Source organism: Candoia aspera, chromosome 3 (assembly GCF_035149785.1).
Source record: "Candoia aspera isolate rCanAsp1 chromosome 3, rCanAsp1.hap2, whole genome shotgun sequence".
In the NCBI taxonomy this organism is placed as follows: Eukaryota; Metazoa; Chordata; class Lepidosauria; order Squamata; family Boidae; genus Candoia; species Candoia aspera.
In genome coordinates this window covers 12,000,394-12,016,624 of record NC_086155.1, presented here as the reverse complement: position 1 = coordinate 12,016,624, position 16,231 = coordinate 12,000,394, and the positions used below count along the sequence as shown (strand labels likewise).

The window sequence follows — 16,231 nt, the reverse complement described above, 5'->3', positions numbered from 1 at the left end:
TAGATTCTACAGCTTGGCCAAATAGCATTAATCCTCCAGGCCACACAGTGGAAGGACCTGGGCCTTGTCTTGTTTGTTGTTTATTCATTTAGTCGCTTCTGACTCTTTGTGACTTCATGGACCAGCCCACGCCAGAGCTTCCTGTCAGTCGTCAACACCCCCAGCTCCCCCAGGGACGAGTCCGTCACCTCTAGAATATCATCCATCCATCTTGCCCTTGGTCGGCCCCTCTTCCTTTTGCCTTCCACTCTCCCTAGCATCAGCATCTTCTGTCTTCTCATTATGTGGCCAAAGTATTTCAGTTTTGCCTTTAATATCATTCCCTCAAGTGAGCAGTCTGGCTTTATTTCCTGGAGTATGGACTGGTTTGATCTTCTTGCAGTCCAAGGCACTCTGAGAATTTTCCTCCAACACCACAGTTCAAAAGCATCTATCTTCTTTCTCTCAGCCTTCCTTATGGTCCAGCTCTCGCAGCCATATGTTACTACAGGGAACACCATTGCTTTAACTATGCGGGCCTTTGTTGTCAGTGTGATGTCTCTGCTCTTAACTATTTTATCGAGATTTGTCATATTCTTCACCTCCACTGCATATTCCTTAGGAATATTAGTGAGCTCATATCTAGCTGATCTGTGGGTTTTCCCTAATCTCTTTAGTCTGATCCTAAATTGTGCAAGAAGAAGTTTGTGATCTGAACTACAGTCAGCTTCAGGTCTTGTTTTTACCGACTGTATAGATGTCCGCCACCTTTGGCTGCAAAGGATGTAGTCAATCTGATTTTGGTGTTGTCCATCTGGTGAAGTCCATGTATAAAGCCATCTCTTAGGTTGTTGGAAAAGAGTGTTTGTTATGCAGAGTGAGTTGTCTTGGCAAAATTCTATCAGCCTATGTCCTGCTTCGTTTTGTTCTCCCAGGCCATGCTTACCTGTAATTCCAGGTGTCATTTGACTGCCCACCTTAGCATTCCAGTCTCCTGTGATGAAAATAACGTCTCTTTTAGGCATATTGTCCAGTAGGTGCTGCAGATCCTCATAGAACTGTTCTACTTCAGCTTCTTCAGCATCTGTGGTTGGGGCGTATATTTGGATCACTGTGATGTTAGATGGCTTGCCCTGAATTCGAATTGAGATCATTCTGTCGTTTTTTGGGATTGTATCCAAGCACTGCTTTAGCCACTTTACTATTAATTAGGAAGGCTACTCCATTTCTTCTGTGATCCTCTTGTCCACAGTAGTAGATCTGGTGGTCATTTGATGTGAAGTGGCCCATTCCAGTCCATTTCAGTTCACTGACACCCAAAATGTCTATCTTTAATCTTGACATCTCACCAATAACCACATCCAATTTGCCCTGGCTCGTAGATCTTACATTCCAGGTTCCCATGGTGTGTTGATCCTTAGAACATCGGATTCGCCGTTCACCACCAGCACCGTCGGCCGCTAGCCGTCCTTTCGGCTTTAAGCTAGCTGCGTCATCACGTCTGGGGCTAGTTGAACTCATCCTCTGTTCCTCCCCAGTAGCATTTTGACCATCTTCCGACCTGGGGGTCTCATCTTCCGATGGTATACCGACATATCTCTGGTTGTACTGATCCATTTAGTTTTCACGGCAAGAATACTGGGGTGGGTTGCCATTACCTTCCCCAGGGATCGCATTTAGTCTGACCTCTCTGTCATGACCTTCCTGTCTTGGGTGGCCCTTCACGGTTTAGCTCATGGCATCACTGAGGTGCTCAGGCTCCAGCACCACAACAAGGTAACGATCCTTTGCTGAAGGGGCCTTGTCTTAGACTAAACCATTGCCAACTAGTACTTTTCAAACAGCCCCCTCTAAATATTATGCTTATGAGGAGTTGATTTTAATAACTAATTCCCATGAGTTAGATGTTTTGTTTCATCCCTTCATAATTCTTTCTTCTTCACATCCAGCTATGGTATTTTTAAATCTCAAAATTATGATGCTGCTTCTTTCAGCTTCTTTATTGTTTTCCTGCAGCAACGTTTGTGCTAATGAATTTTCCTAGCACAGAGCAGCCACATAAACTTCAACAGGAGAAAAAGTCTCCATGCTCATCACTTTTTAGATTTTATTTCCCTGCAAGTCATTTCTCAGCGTCTTCAAATAACATTTTTTTTCTCTCCCTAAAGCAATCCATTAACCTGGATCCATTTGAATATTAATGCCCATTATCAGAGAAAAAAAAGGCACATGCTCTGACTGTGGCCTTAGAGCCCACAAAAACAGTCATCCTGGTTGCCAAAATGGCTGAATAAACCCTGTTCCAAGAACAAATCTTTGATGGCCTCCTGCTGAGCACTGGTGGTTTGTAAACTGCACAACACTGACTCAAAACAAGATTTTTCTTCGCATGTCAAGATGCACGTTTTGCACTTCGGTTGAGGGATCTTATACAAAAGGGAAAAGTGTCTAATTTCACATCATATCTTGATGAAGATGAGAACTAGCAGCAGAAGACTAGAAAAGCGATCTTTTAATGCTGATGCTGTATTTTTATCCCTCTCCTCTACTTAAAAGCTGTTCAAAGGGCAAACAAGACAATTAGAATTAAAAATGCAGCTAACATTTAAAAAAAAATTAATGCAATATTTACACACCAATGGGTCTGGTGGGTGAATGTACTGATTAAAAGAGATTGTGATTTTGAGATTTTGTTGAATGGCATGTTTAAAAATATTGACTCAACGTGGGGCAGGTGTGAAATAGGAGATTTTCATGTTTGGAAATTCTTTGTAACTTAGGTACTTCCTGTTATTTTCCATGAATATATCTAGGCATGTAGACATTCTGGGAAACTGTCAAAGAAGAAAAGCAACCTTAGGTGAAATCTGGCAAAAAAAATTTTATGGACTTGTAAGAAAAATATCAAGAGGACCATTGTTGGAGTGGAAATGTGCTCCTAAAAGCATTTACCTCTCTGCTTTTAGGAACAAATCTACTTGGTTGGCTCATCCATCCACAATATACTGCCTTCCCTCCCTCCCTCCCTCCCTCCCTCCCTCCCTCCTTCCTTCCTTCCTTCCTTCCTTCCTTCCTTCCTTTCTTTCTTTCTTTCTTTCTTTCTTTCTTTCTTTCTTTCTTTCTTTCATCAAATTTATATGGCCACCCATCTCACAAAATGTGACTCTGGGTGGCATAAAACAGTTAAATAAAACAATAAATATATAAAAACAATCATTACTGAAAATATAAAACAGCCATTATGAAAACTACAAACCACCAGGCATAGAACAGAACAGATATTAACAAGGATGGAGCCATCTTAGAATGTCACTGGTTCCCTGAGACCCCCAGGCCGGCTGACACAACCAGGTCTTGAGGACCTTCCCGAACATTAACAAGGATGGAGTTAACTTCATTTGGGGGGGGGGCAGGAATGTTCCATAAGGTGGACAGCATGGCAGAGAAGGCCCACCTCCTGGGACCTGCCAAGTGTAAGTCCCTAATGGACAGGACCCAAAGTATACCTTCTCTGCCAGATGTAATGGGGTGGGTGGATGTAATCAGGGAGAGGCGGTCCTTCAGATAACCCAGCCCCATGTCATGAAGGGCTTTAAAGGTTAAAACCAGCACCTTGAATTGGACCCGGAAGCAAACCGGCAAGCAATGCAGCTTGTGGAGCAGAGGTGTGACATGTGCTATTCTGGAAGCACACGTAACTGCCTGCGCCGCTGCATACTGCACCAGTTGAAGCTTCTGGATACTCTTCAAGGACAGTCCCATGTAGAGTGCATTACAGTAATCCAATGGAGGTGACTAGGGCATGAGTGATTGTGAGCAAGGCCCCCCAATCTAGGAACAGGCACAAGTGGTGCATGAGGCTGTAACACCTCATGTAGAACGTCATGCTTCTGGAGAGTGATACAAGATTGGAACACTGTTGTGGTTAATTCTGGTGATTGCAGTTCAGCAAAGATTTGGTAGAATTGGAAAATGTGTGGAAAAAACCCTCCAGAAAACCTTCCCTCCCTCCATTCCTCCTTCCCACTGACCAAGTGCAACCCTTGGTGACGGCAGGAATACCACACAGCTTTCTTTGCAGCAGTATTGAAGTGGTTCCTTGCTGACTTCTTCTGGGATGTTTTTTGAACGTTTCCATCTTGTCTACTGCCCTAGGAGTTTTTAGTGGTCTCCATCCAAGAACTAAGGAATCATGCTTTTTTTTTTAAAAAAAAATCAGTCATAGCCAACAAGATAAATCCAACTAGTTCTCCTAGCAGTAATACAGAAGTGGCTTGCCACTGCTTTCTTTCCAGATATTTTTTTCAACTTCTTAATATAGCCTATAACCTTGAAACTTCTTGGTGGCCCCCAAGTTTTAATCAGATCCAACTCTGTGTAGTTTTTAAAAGATTAGCTAAAATTAGCTAGGTGTAGCCACCATTAATCTGTAATGAATTCATTCCCTCCTTCCCCATATTAAAGAAAATATGCAATAACAATGAAGATGGAGCTTTGGAAATGAAGGAAAATTCTTATACTATAATGTGAATTATAGACATTGGCTGGCTATCTAGTCTGCAGCGTTCATCAAAGAACCGCTACCCCATCACAGGCTTCTATCAAGGGCATCTAAGCAGGCTGGGGAAAATGGAGAATTCAAGAACACAAAGCTAGCAAGTCCCATGCAATTTTCATGAGCATATGCATGCTTGAATGAAAACGTTTTAAAAAATGAAGACAGATGCAATGTTTTCTAGCACCAGATTCATAAATTAATAAAAACCTGCCTCCCACCCCCCTTCCAGGTCTGCTTTTTTGGCTTGGTGCCCAATTTCCCTAAACAATGTCTCTTCAGTCCTTAGGATCATCTTCACTGGGTATCAGGCCTTGCTCCTGTTGTATGGTCTCTGACTTTTTGTCTTCAGCTAACAAGACATGCAGGCTGTCCAGGTCAGTGGGATGTAAATGATTGTTGACTGTGCTTTTTACAAGAATTGCATAAAATAAATGTCTTCAGCCAACAAACTGGCTCAGTTTAAATTAATGTGGATGCTAATGCTATTGCAAGTTTAGAAGCCAATCTGCTAACATTTGCCTTCGGTATGGTTCCATTAGAAGGGATCATTCTGGGCATTAACACAAAGCTTCTTAGTCAACAGATCTATACAGAACCTTCACCTGCTTGGACTTATGATTCCTTCCAACAGAGCCCACTCTCCCAATTGTCACAAGAGCTTTGACTTACTTGTTTTTACTGGTGCCCTTTTAGGGCTAGATCACCTGGTTTGTCTTGGGTCCTGCAGCTGAAAGATATCATTGAAACCCATGAGTGCAAAGATGGAAGGAAAAGATCTGGCAAAGAGAGTAGAATGGCACAGTATGTGAAGGAAGTCCACACATGCATAGAGATCCAGTATAAGCAACCAGTTGAGATAATTTGGGTAAGAAAATAAAGGAGGGGACTCAATAATGATACCATTGTGTGAAGAAGCTATAGTCTGCTGATCCAGGCAGAAGATCTGGACAAAGCGCTCTTAGACCAGATTAGAGAACTTTCAGGGAGAAGAGGCACAGTAACAATGGGAGATTTCAACTTCTTGGACATCTGTTGGAAAAAAATTCAACCAAGACTGCAAGGTCTCAAAGATTCCTCAGTGATCTTCTTGACTGTGTCATTTTCTAGAAATTGAAGTGGGGTAAATCTTCCTAGATCTAACCTTAACCAGTATGGAAGAGCTGGTTAAAGAGATAAAAGGAAATGGAAGCATTAATTTTACACACTTAACTTCAGGAGAGCCAACTTCAGCAAGTTTAGAGAAGTACTAGGTGGCATCCCATGGGTAAATTTCCTCAGGACAAAGAGAATGTGGGAGGGTGGGAGACTTCTCAAAATTAAAGTACTGAAGGTACAATTGCTCACCATTCCAATGGAAAGAAAAAATGGAGGGCAGCATGAAACCAGCATGGATGCACAGGGAACCTTTGACTGAACTAAGAGTTAAAATGGACAGGTGTAGGAATTGGAAGATGAGTGAAATTATGAAGGTGGCATACTGCCAAATAGCTGATATCTACAGAGATAAAATATAAAATACTACAGCACAAAAGGAACTTAGGGTTGTAAGAGAAGCTAAAATCAACAGAAATAGCTTTTCTGCTATGTCAATAGTAAGAAAGGAAGAAAAGGAAAAGGTGGGGCCTTGAAGAAGATGACATGATCATTGCAGGTGATGGGAAAAGGAAATCGATCCTCAATTTCTCCTTTGCTTCAGTCTCCCCCTGCCATGGCACTCCAACGTAAGCAAAGATAGTTAAGGAGTGCTTGCCACCATGAATGTATTTAAGTCCCCAGGACCAGATCAGTTGTACCAGAGAACCTTGAAGAGCATGTGGACGACACTTCGGAGACCCTTTGGAGATCTCTGAGGGCTCTTGGTGTTTGAGAAATCATGGAGGACAGGTATAGTCCCAGAAAGCTGGGAGAAATCATTGCTTATGTCTCTTCTGCATTGTTCAGACTGTACCTGGAGTACTGCATCCCGTTCTGGATACCACACCTTAGGAAAGATACTGACAAATTGGAGCAGATCCCAAGGAAAGCAACAATCATGATAAGGGCCCTGGAAGGAAAAAAACCTATGAGGAATGGTTGGAGGTACTGAGTATGTTTAGTCTGGAGAAGAGAAAACTGCAGGGAAATATGATACATAGCTGACTTCAAGTACCCGAAGGCTTGTCATGTAGAAAACAGGACTTGTTCAGAGTTGTTCCGGAAGGCAAGACAAGGCGTGATGCCTTAAGTTACAAGAATGCAGGTTTGAATTGGACATCAGGAAAACAACTCCTAATAGTAAGAACTGTTCAGTGGTGGAACCGACTTCCTCACGTGGTGGTGGATTCCTCTTCACTAGAGGTATTGTTTGAGATGCTGTAGTTATGGGTCCCTATATTGGGCAGGAGGTTTTACTGAAAAGATCTCTCAGTCTTTCCAAAGTTTACACTCTATGATTTTATGAACCTTCAGAAAAATTAACCACAAGAGCATTTAAAAAATTCTCATAGTAAACAACAGAAGCAACGGTTAAACGTGCTTTTTACAATCCACCAGTGCAATGTTTCTTTAAAAAGAAAACCAGTTTTTCTATAGGATATGTGATAGGTAGTACTCAGCATTCTATTACTTAAGTCACTTTATGCACCTCCCCCCCCGTTCCACATGTTAAAATGCTCGAAATCCTGCAAGTTTAGTTGTGTTAAAACATAGCCCACTCAAAACAGTCCAACAGAACATTTTAAGTAATTGAGGCTGTTTTCTTCTCAGCTGGAACAACGCCCCCCCTCCACCCACTTCTGTGCACACCCTTTCCAATGGAGCTTTACTGTACCAGCATTTTTCTTGTACAGGGTGTAATTGTTTTGCTGTAATTGTGATTTAGAACTGTAATTGTACAGTTTTAAACTATTCTCTCCCCCTTCAAATTGCTACAAGGAATGGCCAGCTGTACGAAAGACCCCGTGCAGGGCCGTGCTTCACTGAATGGAAAACATCAGCACTTCTTTGTCCTTGCAAGCTCTGGTAGGGACGGATGGTGATTGCTTTTCCTGTTTTGTTTTCCACTGTCTTTGCACTGGTTCTGATGAGGAAGAACTGCATGGCTCCATTACCTCTCTATTCATCCCCAGCTTGCTGTACAGTAGACACTGTGCAGTTGATGGAAATCTCATAATGACTTGTTGAGGAATGAGAATGGTGGGGGCTATGAAGCTATACGAAAAAGGTTGCCATTGGTATATCTTAAATGGGGACAAAGACCAATCTGGATTGATATGACATCCCCACCCCCACCCCCAATGTTTGCATGGTATACCCTTGACCGAAGATCAGTACAGTCCTTCCATCTGGGATGGGAGCCAATTTGGTCTAGTGGTTAAGGTACCAGGCTAGAAACCAGGAGACTGTGAGTTCTAGTCCCACCTTAGGCATGAAAGCCAGCTGGGCGACCTTGGGCCAGTCACTCTCTCTCAGCCCAACTCACCTCACAGGGATGTTGTTGTGGGGAAAATAGGAGGAGGAAGGAGTATTAGGTATGTTCCCCGCCTTGAGTTATTTATAAAAATAATAAAGGTGGGATAGAAAATAAATAAAATAAAATAAATAATAATAGTCATAATAATAGTAATAATAATAATAATGGTTATCCTCTTCCATTGAGTGTGGAGCTTCAGGAGGGACACACATGGAGCAGTGAGGGAGGAAGGGGACACCCGCCTAGCCAGCCAGATCAGCCAAATCAACGCAGGTGATCAATGAGGAGGCCCTTCGAACAGTCACTCATACCCTTGTTATCTCTCATATAGACTATTGCAATGCGCTCTACATGGGGCTACCCTTGAAAAGTATCCGGAAGCTCCAGCTGGTCCAGAATGCAGCTGCGCGAGCTGTTTTTGGTGCCCCCAGAAGGGCACATGTAACACCACTGCTGCGCGAGCTGCATTGGGTACCAGTTTGCTTCCGGGTCCAATTCAAGGTGTTGGTTATCACCTTTAAAGCCCTACATGGCATGGGGCCAGGTTACCTGAGGGACCGCCTCTTCCCCATTACATCAACCCGTCCCACCCGATCGTGCAGAGAGGGCATGCTGCGGACCCCGTCTGTAAGAGAATTTCATCTGGCGGGGTCCAGGAAGCGGGCCTTCTCCACAGTAGCTCCCGCCCTGTGGAACATGCTGCCCCTGGAGGTGAGATTGGCCCCATCGCTCCTGGCCTTTCGGCGGAGTCTGAAGACCTGGTTCAGCCGCCTTGCTTGGGGTGGAGAGGGGAATAGATCTACATGGGGATGGTTGCTATAGACCACTCCTCCCACACTTGGACTGTTTTAGATTCTTCACCACTTGGATTCTTTATTTTTACCTCTATTTATATTATTTATTACTGTATTTTACTCTCTGTATTTAAGGTTATGGTTTTAATCGATTGTTGTAAACTGCCCAGAGTCCCCCAACGGGAGGAGATGGGTGGGGATAAATTATATATATAGATAGATAGATAGATAGATATAGATATAGATATAGATATAGATATAGATATAGATATAGATAGATAGATAGATAGATAGATAGATAGATAGATAGATAGATAGATAGATAAATGAGGTGACAGATGTCACAGCCAGATCACCCTCACATCCAATGATTCCATGGTTTAAAGGAGAGTTTATGTAGATCAAAAACTATGCATTTCACTTTGGCTCTGGGATTCTGCACTGTCCACATATGGTTTATCTGTCTATTCCTGTGTAGAAAAGTCTTATGTTTTTCCTCCTTGCTACCTCAATTTTTTGGATTATGGAGTCTTGGAGTCTTTGACAGGCAGCTCAGGAGCTACAAAGCAGGGCCGCAACTGGGGGTGGGGAGGCAAGTGGGGCATGTGCCCCGGGTGCCACGCTGGGGGGCACCAAAATGAGTGCTGGGGGGATGCCAAAATGGGTGCGGAATCCATGTTTGCCCCGGGTGACACAGATCCTAGTTGCCGGCCTGCTACAAAGGATCAGAACCTTACTGCTTATTGAGAGAGGGGGGCCTCTCTGCTTGGAACCATGTCTTCTCCCCAACTTCAGTTGGAAGAACACAAAGGAAACTTCAAACTGGTCTAGAGTAGCTGCCAGCAATTGTGGCCTAGCAGAACCATTAAATTGGCTCCCCCACTTTCCACTCCTTCTGAAGGTGTGACAAGGACAGAAACAAGGTGGTTAAGATGTTGGAGTGGCACCAGGGAGACCCAGTTTCTAATCTACCCTCAGCCACAGAAGCTCAAATGTGATCCTGGCCAATTACATTCTCTTTCAGCCTGACCTTTGTTGTTGTTGTTTTGGGGAAAACAGGAGGAGAATGTGCTATGTATTCAGCTCCTGGATGAAAGGTGGGATATAAATCTAACAAACAGAATGAAATGAATAACTAGAATGAAATAAATCTTTTGCTTTAAATTTGGCACTCTGCTGAACTTGGAATGCTAATTTGCCTATACTGTATGGATGTGCCAGTGGCATCTGCAGGAAGGGGGTCAAAATCTGCCACATGGTGGACAGAGCATTGCAATGCAAACCCCACTGCTTTTATATATGCAACCATACTTGAAAGAAGTGGGGTTTTCTCCATGATTGCAAACTGCCCAGAGTCCCTCCTTGGGAGGGAGATGGGCGGTGATAAAGTTTGATAAATAAATAAATAAATAAATAAAATAAATGATGCTCCAGTCTCTATTTTGCTGATTTTGACACTCCTCCCCACTCTGTGGACACTGCTGGTCAGGGACATCTATGGGGGGTGGGTCAAAAAAGTCAAGAGGGTGTAGTTCCTCTTGCAACCATGTGAAGCCCTACCCACTGGATTGCATAATTGCAGCTGCCATATTGACTTTTTTCCTCCCCATGGACCCCTCTGTTGCCATTCCTCATTCATTTATTTCTTCCTGAGCTAAGAGGTCCAGGAGCCCCTGCAGGGATTCAGAGAGAACGTTCAGGGAAGCAGCTTCTGCTGGGCCTCTGGGCAGCCATTCCTCACTTCAGCAGGAATAAGAGGGAGCTTTGCTTATTCCTCGCAGTTCTGATGAAAGGTGATTAAGATTTATTGCAGCCCTTATCTTCCTCTCCCTTTCACTGTACTTGTCAAAATGGATTATTACTGTTTGCTGTTCTTGTCCTCTGTTCATGCGATGGGGGCAGGGGGCGGGGAGGCTGAATACATTCAAAGCAGAAGGGGAATGTGGGAAGACCCAGGATTTTTTTTTAGTTGATACAGGCAATGACACAGTTCCAGAAATGTGTTTCTTGCATGCTAGATTTGAAGCCAAATGTAAACGGCACTTTTTTGCATCACTCCTTATTGCAAAACAGGGATCAGGCTATACATCAGATATAGAACTTGGGCCCACAGCTGCACATGAGCCCCAAAAGCTTAGGTGCAGCTCCCAGAGCAGCCTTCCTCAACCATTTGACACTGGAGGAACCCTGGAAATATTTTCCAGGCCTCAGGGAACCCCTGCACATTCAGGCTCAACTATAGGCCAGAAGTTACAAAATTGTTATATCTGTTTCATGTGCAGGCCGGTATAGATGCATTAACAGTGTTCTCTTAAACTGAAAATAAAGAATGAAACTTGCCTCTTTAATGTGAAGTTGCCCAAATTTGAAATAATTTTTAAAATAAATCATGATCTCCCAGGGAACCTCTAGGGACCTCCCAGGGAAACCTGGGGTTCCAACGCACCCTGGTTGAGAAACTCTGTTCTGGAGCCTCCAAAAACTTCCAGATTGTAATTTTTAATGCATCAGAAGGAGAAAATTAATAAATCCATGGGGAGCTGCACACAGTTTAATTTCAGATGAATTAAATTCAGTGTTATGAACATCTCTCTGGAAACCAAATACCAACCAGAGGGACACACTGATTTCTGTTAGAGCATTTCAAAACATTTTGAAATACTTCATGTGAGATTCTTGAAATGTTTACAATTTTCTGCTGAACTCTCTAAGCTGGCTATAAGAAGGGTGGGGGCTAGACAAGAGGTGGACAAACATTGAACAACTGGCAGCTGCATTTAGCTTCCAGTCCCCCCCCCCCATCCAAAAAGTTTTAAATTGTGCTGACAACACGCAAAGGCAAAAAGGCCAAACTTTGGTGGCATGCTTTCAGCCATTTGTGAAGAGTGTTTAAAGGGGAAACAAATGAAACCATGGAAAATTACCCTGCTGAAAATGAACTATACTGCCTCTGACTTTCAGCAGTATGGCGTCTGTGGGCTGCCATCTGGCTTAGTGAGAACAGTGACTTACACTGAGACCACGTAGTGCTTTTCTGACAGATAATGAAATGTCTTTGAGATAATGGAGTGAGTTAGGAAGCTACACCAGGTTCACCTCTCATAGGTGGGAAAGCATGAACATGAGCCAGTTTGGTCTAGTGGTTAAGGCAATGGGCTAGAAACTAGGAGACTGAAAGTTCTAGTCCCACTTTAGGCATGAAAGCCGGCTGGGTGACTTTGGGCCAGTCCCTCTCTCAGCCCAACTCACCTCACAGGGTTGTTGTTGTGGGAAAATAGGTGGAGGAAGGAGTATTAGGTATGTTCCCTGCCTTGAGTTATTTATGAAAATAATAAAGGCAGGATAAAAAAAATCTAAAAAAAAAGTTTGGAGGAACTGACATCAATGAATGAAAAATAACCCAGATTATGTTATGGATTCCTTTAGAGCAACCCATAAATCAAGTCTCCAAGGGTTGTAGTACAGAGGAGTGAGATAAGATGGAAAGGCTTCTTCAAAATGATAGCCTACTCTTCCTGGAAACAAAATGGACTTGAGCTACACACAGGGGTAAAAGGATAACTTTTAACTTGCAGAAGAGACCTCCATTCTATATTCTCCATTCTATAGCTTTTTATGTGATTTCTGTTCCCTAACTGAAGAACTTGTACAGTAGACTCTCAGTTAACCCACGGGGATTGGTAGATGCTGGATAAATGTAGTTTCTGGTTGCTTGAGAGTTACTATTAAACCCTAATACCCACTAGATGGCAGCAGAGAGATGCAGATTTTTTTTGCCGGTTGCTTGAGAGTGCCTGGTTTTTTTTCTGGTTGCTTGAGAGTGCCAGTTTTTTTCCAGTTCAATTTTTGTGCCAGTTGCTTGAGAGTGCCGGTTGCTTCAGTTCCGGTTAACTGAGTCTACTGTATCTGTTCCTGTCCAATTTCATTTTCTTCTTAATAGGCCATTTCTCTAACCTATCAAGATTGCTTTGAATTTATTTCTGATTCCTGTTATTAGCTCACCCATCCAGTTACATACGAATTTGCTAAATATTCCCTCTACCATATAATCCAAGTCTTTATTGGGGGGGGGGGGAAACGGAATTCAGGGACCAGGACTGAATTTTTTGGCATCTCACCTCACTTCAGTTAGAGGAAACATTGGTGAGCACTGATTGAGTTTGATTTTCAAGCCAGCCTTGTATTCACTTGATTGTCATGCAATCCAGCCCGCGCCAAATTGACTTCCTAATTGAACTATCGGAGGATACTTTGTCAAATGCTTTGCTGAAATCCAGATACTTCATCTACAGCTTTTCCATTATCTACTAAGAAAGATGCCTGATCAAAAATGAGATAGTCTGGCAAGGTTTGTTCTTGAGAAAATCCATGCTGACTTCTGTTAATTACTGCTTTGTTTTCAAAGTGGTTATAGATTGAATTTGTGATTATCTCCCATAGAATCTTCTCGGGTAGCAGTGTGTAACTGGCTGGCCTATAGTTTCCTGCAGCCCTTTTATCAACCTTTCTGGAAAATTAGGCAGAACATTTGTCCTCATCTGATAATCCACCTGTTCTTCAAGATTTCTCGAAGATAATACATAGAAGTTCATCAAGAATATTACCAATTCCCTTCAGTGTCCTAGGATGCAATTCATTGGCCTTGGAGATTTAAATTCTTTCAGAGTAAATAGAGATTAGCAGCACATATTCCTATCAAACTCCATTTTTAATATTGCTCTTCACAATTTCTTGGTGGAACACAGGCCCCCTTTTCTGTGAAGACCAAGCAATTTTTTTCTCTTAGTATTTTGCCACCTTCATTGAGCAGCTGGTATATGGATTCTTTTCTCTTTATTTTCAATAATACAAATAAGGCCTTTATGCTGTTCTTCCATCTATCAGTCTTCTGAGCTTTACCATAAAACTCAGATTGTCTTCACACTACTGAGAACTTGGACCTAGCTCAGGAACTTTGAGTCTGTAGAGTTTGAGGGAGTGACTTACATAAAAATACCCAGCTTTTACATGGACAAAACTGATTTGGAACATAATATATATCTTGGCAGGGTGAGGTGTCAAATTATCTAGCAAATAAAATTTGGCCTCCATTACTTGGGGGTGATTTCCAGTTATGAAATTTAAGTATTCAAAGTTAAAGATCATTACGTAGTCTTGCTACAACATTAGCTATTCTCTTTAATGAATGAATGAATATTTTTATTACGGTCACTGACCAGAACTGCAAACAAAAACACATTAAAAATAAGAGCAAAACAAGATAAAATAAAATATTACAATTGGTGGTGGGTTTGTCAGTGGGTAATGTGGTGGTGGGTTTGTCAGTGAGTCTGCCTAATTTTACAGGCAGTATAACAAAATTTCTTCAGCAAAGGATCGTTACCTTGTCGTGGTGCTGGAGCTTGAGCACCTCAATGATGCCATGAGCTAAACCGTGAAGGGCCACCCAAGACGGGAAGGTCATGACAGAGAGGTCAGACTAAATGCGATCCCTGGGGAAGGTAATGGCAACCCACCCCAGTATTCTTGCCGTGAAAACTAAATGGATCAGTACAACCAGAGATATGTCGGTATACCATCGGAAGATGAGACCCCCAGGTCGGAAGATGGTCAAAATGCTACTGGGGAGGAACAGAGGATGAGCTCAACTAGCCCCAGACGTGATGACGCAGCTAGCTCAAAGCCGAAAGGACGGCTAGCGGCCGACGGTGCTGGTGGTGAACGGCGAATCCGATGTTCTAAGGATCAACACACCATCGGAACCTGGAATGTAAGATCTATGAGCCAGGGCAAATTGGATGTGGTTATTGGTGAGATGTCAAGATTAAAGATAGACATTCTGGGCGTCAGTGAACTGAAATGGACTGGAATGGGCCACTTCACATCAAATGACCACCAGATCTACTACTGCGGACAAGAGGACCACAGAAGAAATGGAGTAGCCTTCATAATTAATAGTAAAGTGGCTAAAGCAGTGCTTGGATACAACCCAAAAAATGATAGAATGATCTCAATTCGAATTCAGGGCAAGCCATCTAACATCACAATGATCCAAATATATGCCCCAACCACAAATGCTGAAGAAGCTGAAGTAGAGCAGTTCTATGAGGATCTGCAGCACCTACTGGACAACACGCCTAAAAGAGATGTTATTTTCATCACAGGAGACTGGAATGCTAAGGTGGGCAGTCAAATGACACCTCGAATTACAGGTAAGTATGGCCTGGGAGAACAAAACGAAGCAGGACACAGGCTGATAGAATTTTGCCAAGACAATTCACTCTGCATAACAAACACTCTCTTCCAACAACCTAAGAGACGGCTTTATACATGGACTTCACCAGATGGACAACACCGAAATCAGATTGATTACATCCTTTGCAGCCAAAGGTGGCGGACATCTGTACAGTCGGTAAAAACAAGGCCTGGAGCTGACTGTAGTTCAGATCACGAACTTCTTCTTGCACAATTTAGGATCAGACTAAAGAGATTAGGGAAGACCCACAGATCAGCTAGATATGAGCTCACTAATATTCCTAAGGAATATGCAGTGGAGGTGAAGAATAGATTTAAGGGACTGGACTTAGTAGATAGGGTCCCGGAAGAACTCTGGACAGAAGTTGGCAGCATTGTTCAGGAGGCGGCAACAAAATACATCCCAAAGAAAGAGAAAACCAAGAAGGCAAAATGGCTGTCTGCTGAGACACTAGAAGTAGCCCAAGAAAGAAGGAAAGCAAAAGGCAACAGTGATAGGGGGAGATATGCCCAATTAAATGCAAAATTCCAGAGGTTAGCCAGAAGAGATAAGGAATTATTTTTAAACAAGCAATGCGCGGAAGTGGAAGAAGACAATAGAATAGGAAGGACAAGAGACTTCTTCCAGAAAATTAGAAACATTGGAGGTAAATTCCAGGCAAAAATGGGTATGATCAAAAACAAAGATGGCAAGGACCTAACAGAAGAAGAAGAGATCAAGAAAAGGTGGCAAGAATATACAGAAAACCTGTATAGGAAGGATAACAATATCGGGGATAGCTTTGACAGTGTGGTCGGTGAGCTAGAGCCAGACATCCTGAAGAGTGAGGTTGAGTGGGCCTTAAGAAGCATTGCTAATAACAAGGCAACAGGAGACGACGGCATCCCAGCTGAACTGTTCAAAATCTTGCAAGATGATGCTGTCAAGGTAATGCATGCTATATGCCAGCAAATTTGGAAAACACAAGAATGGCCATCAGACTGGAAAAAATCAACTTATATCCCCATACCAAAAAAGGGAAACACTAAAGAATGTTCAAACTATCGAACAGTGGCACTCATTTCACATGCCAGTAAGGTAATGCTCAAGATCCTGCAAGGTAGACTTCAGCAGTTCATGGAGCGAGAATTGCCAGACGTACAAGCTGGGTTTAGAAAAGGCAGAGGAACTAGAGACCAAATTGCCAATATCCG

The 16,231-nt window shown here is 42.8% G+C and overlaps 2 protein-coding genes across 2 annotated transcripts in view; both read left to right on the top strand.

The window, feature by feature from the left end:
* The window catches only part of TUBB1 (tubulin beta 1 class VI), a 481,315-nt gene extending 468,747 nt beyond the window's left edge, over positions 1–12,568 (top strand). Inside the window, exon 5 of the transcript XR_010067529.1 lies at positions 12,424–12,568. The gene's annotated coding sequence lies outside the window, so the exon portion shown is untranslated. The remainder of the gene's footprint in view (positions 1–12,423) is intronic.
* The window catches only part of PHACTR3 (phosphatase and actin regulator 3), a 258,190-nt gene that overhangs the window by 77,312 nt on the left and 164,647 nt on the right, over positions 1–16,231 (top strand). The gene's annotated exons all lie outside the window — the stretch shown is intronic.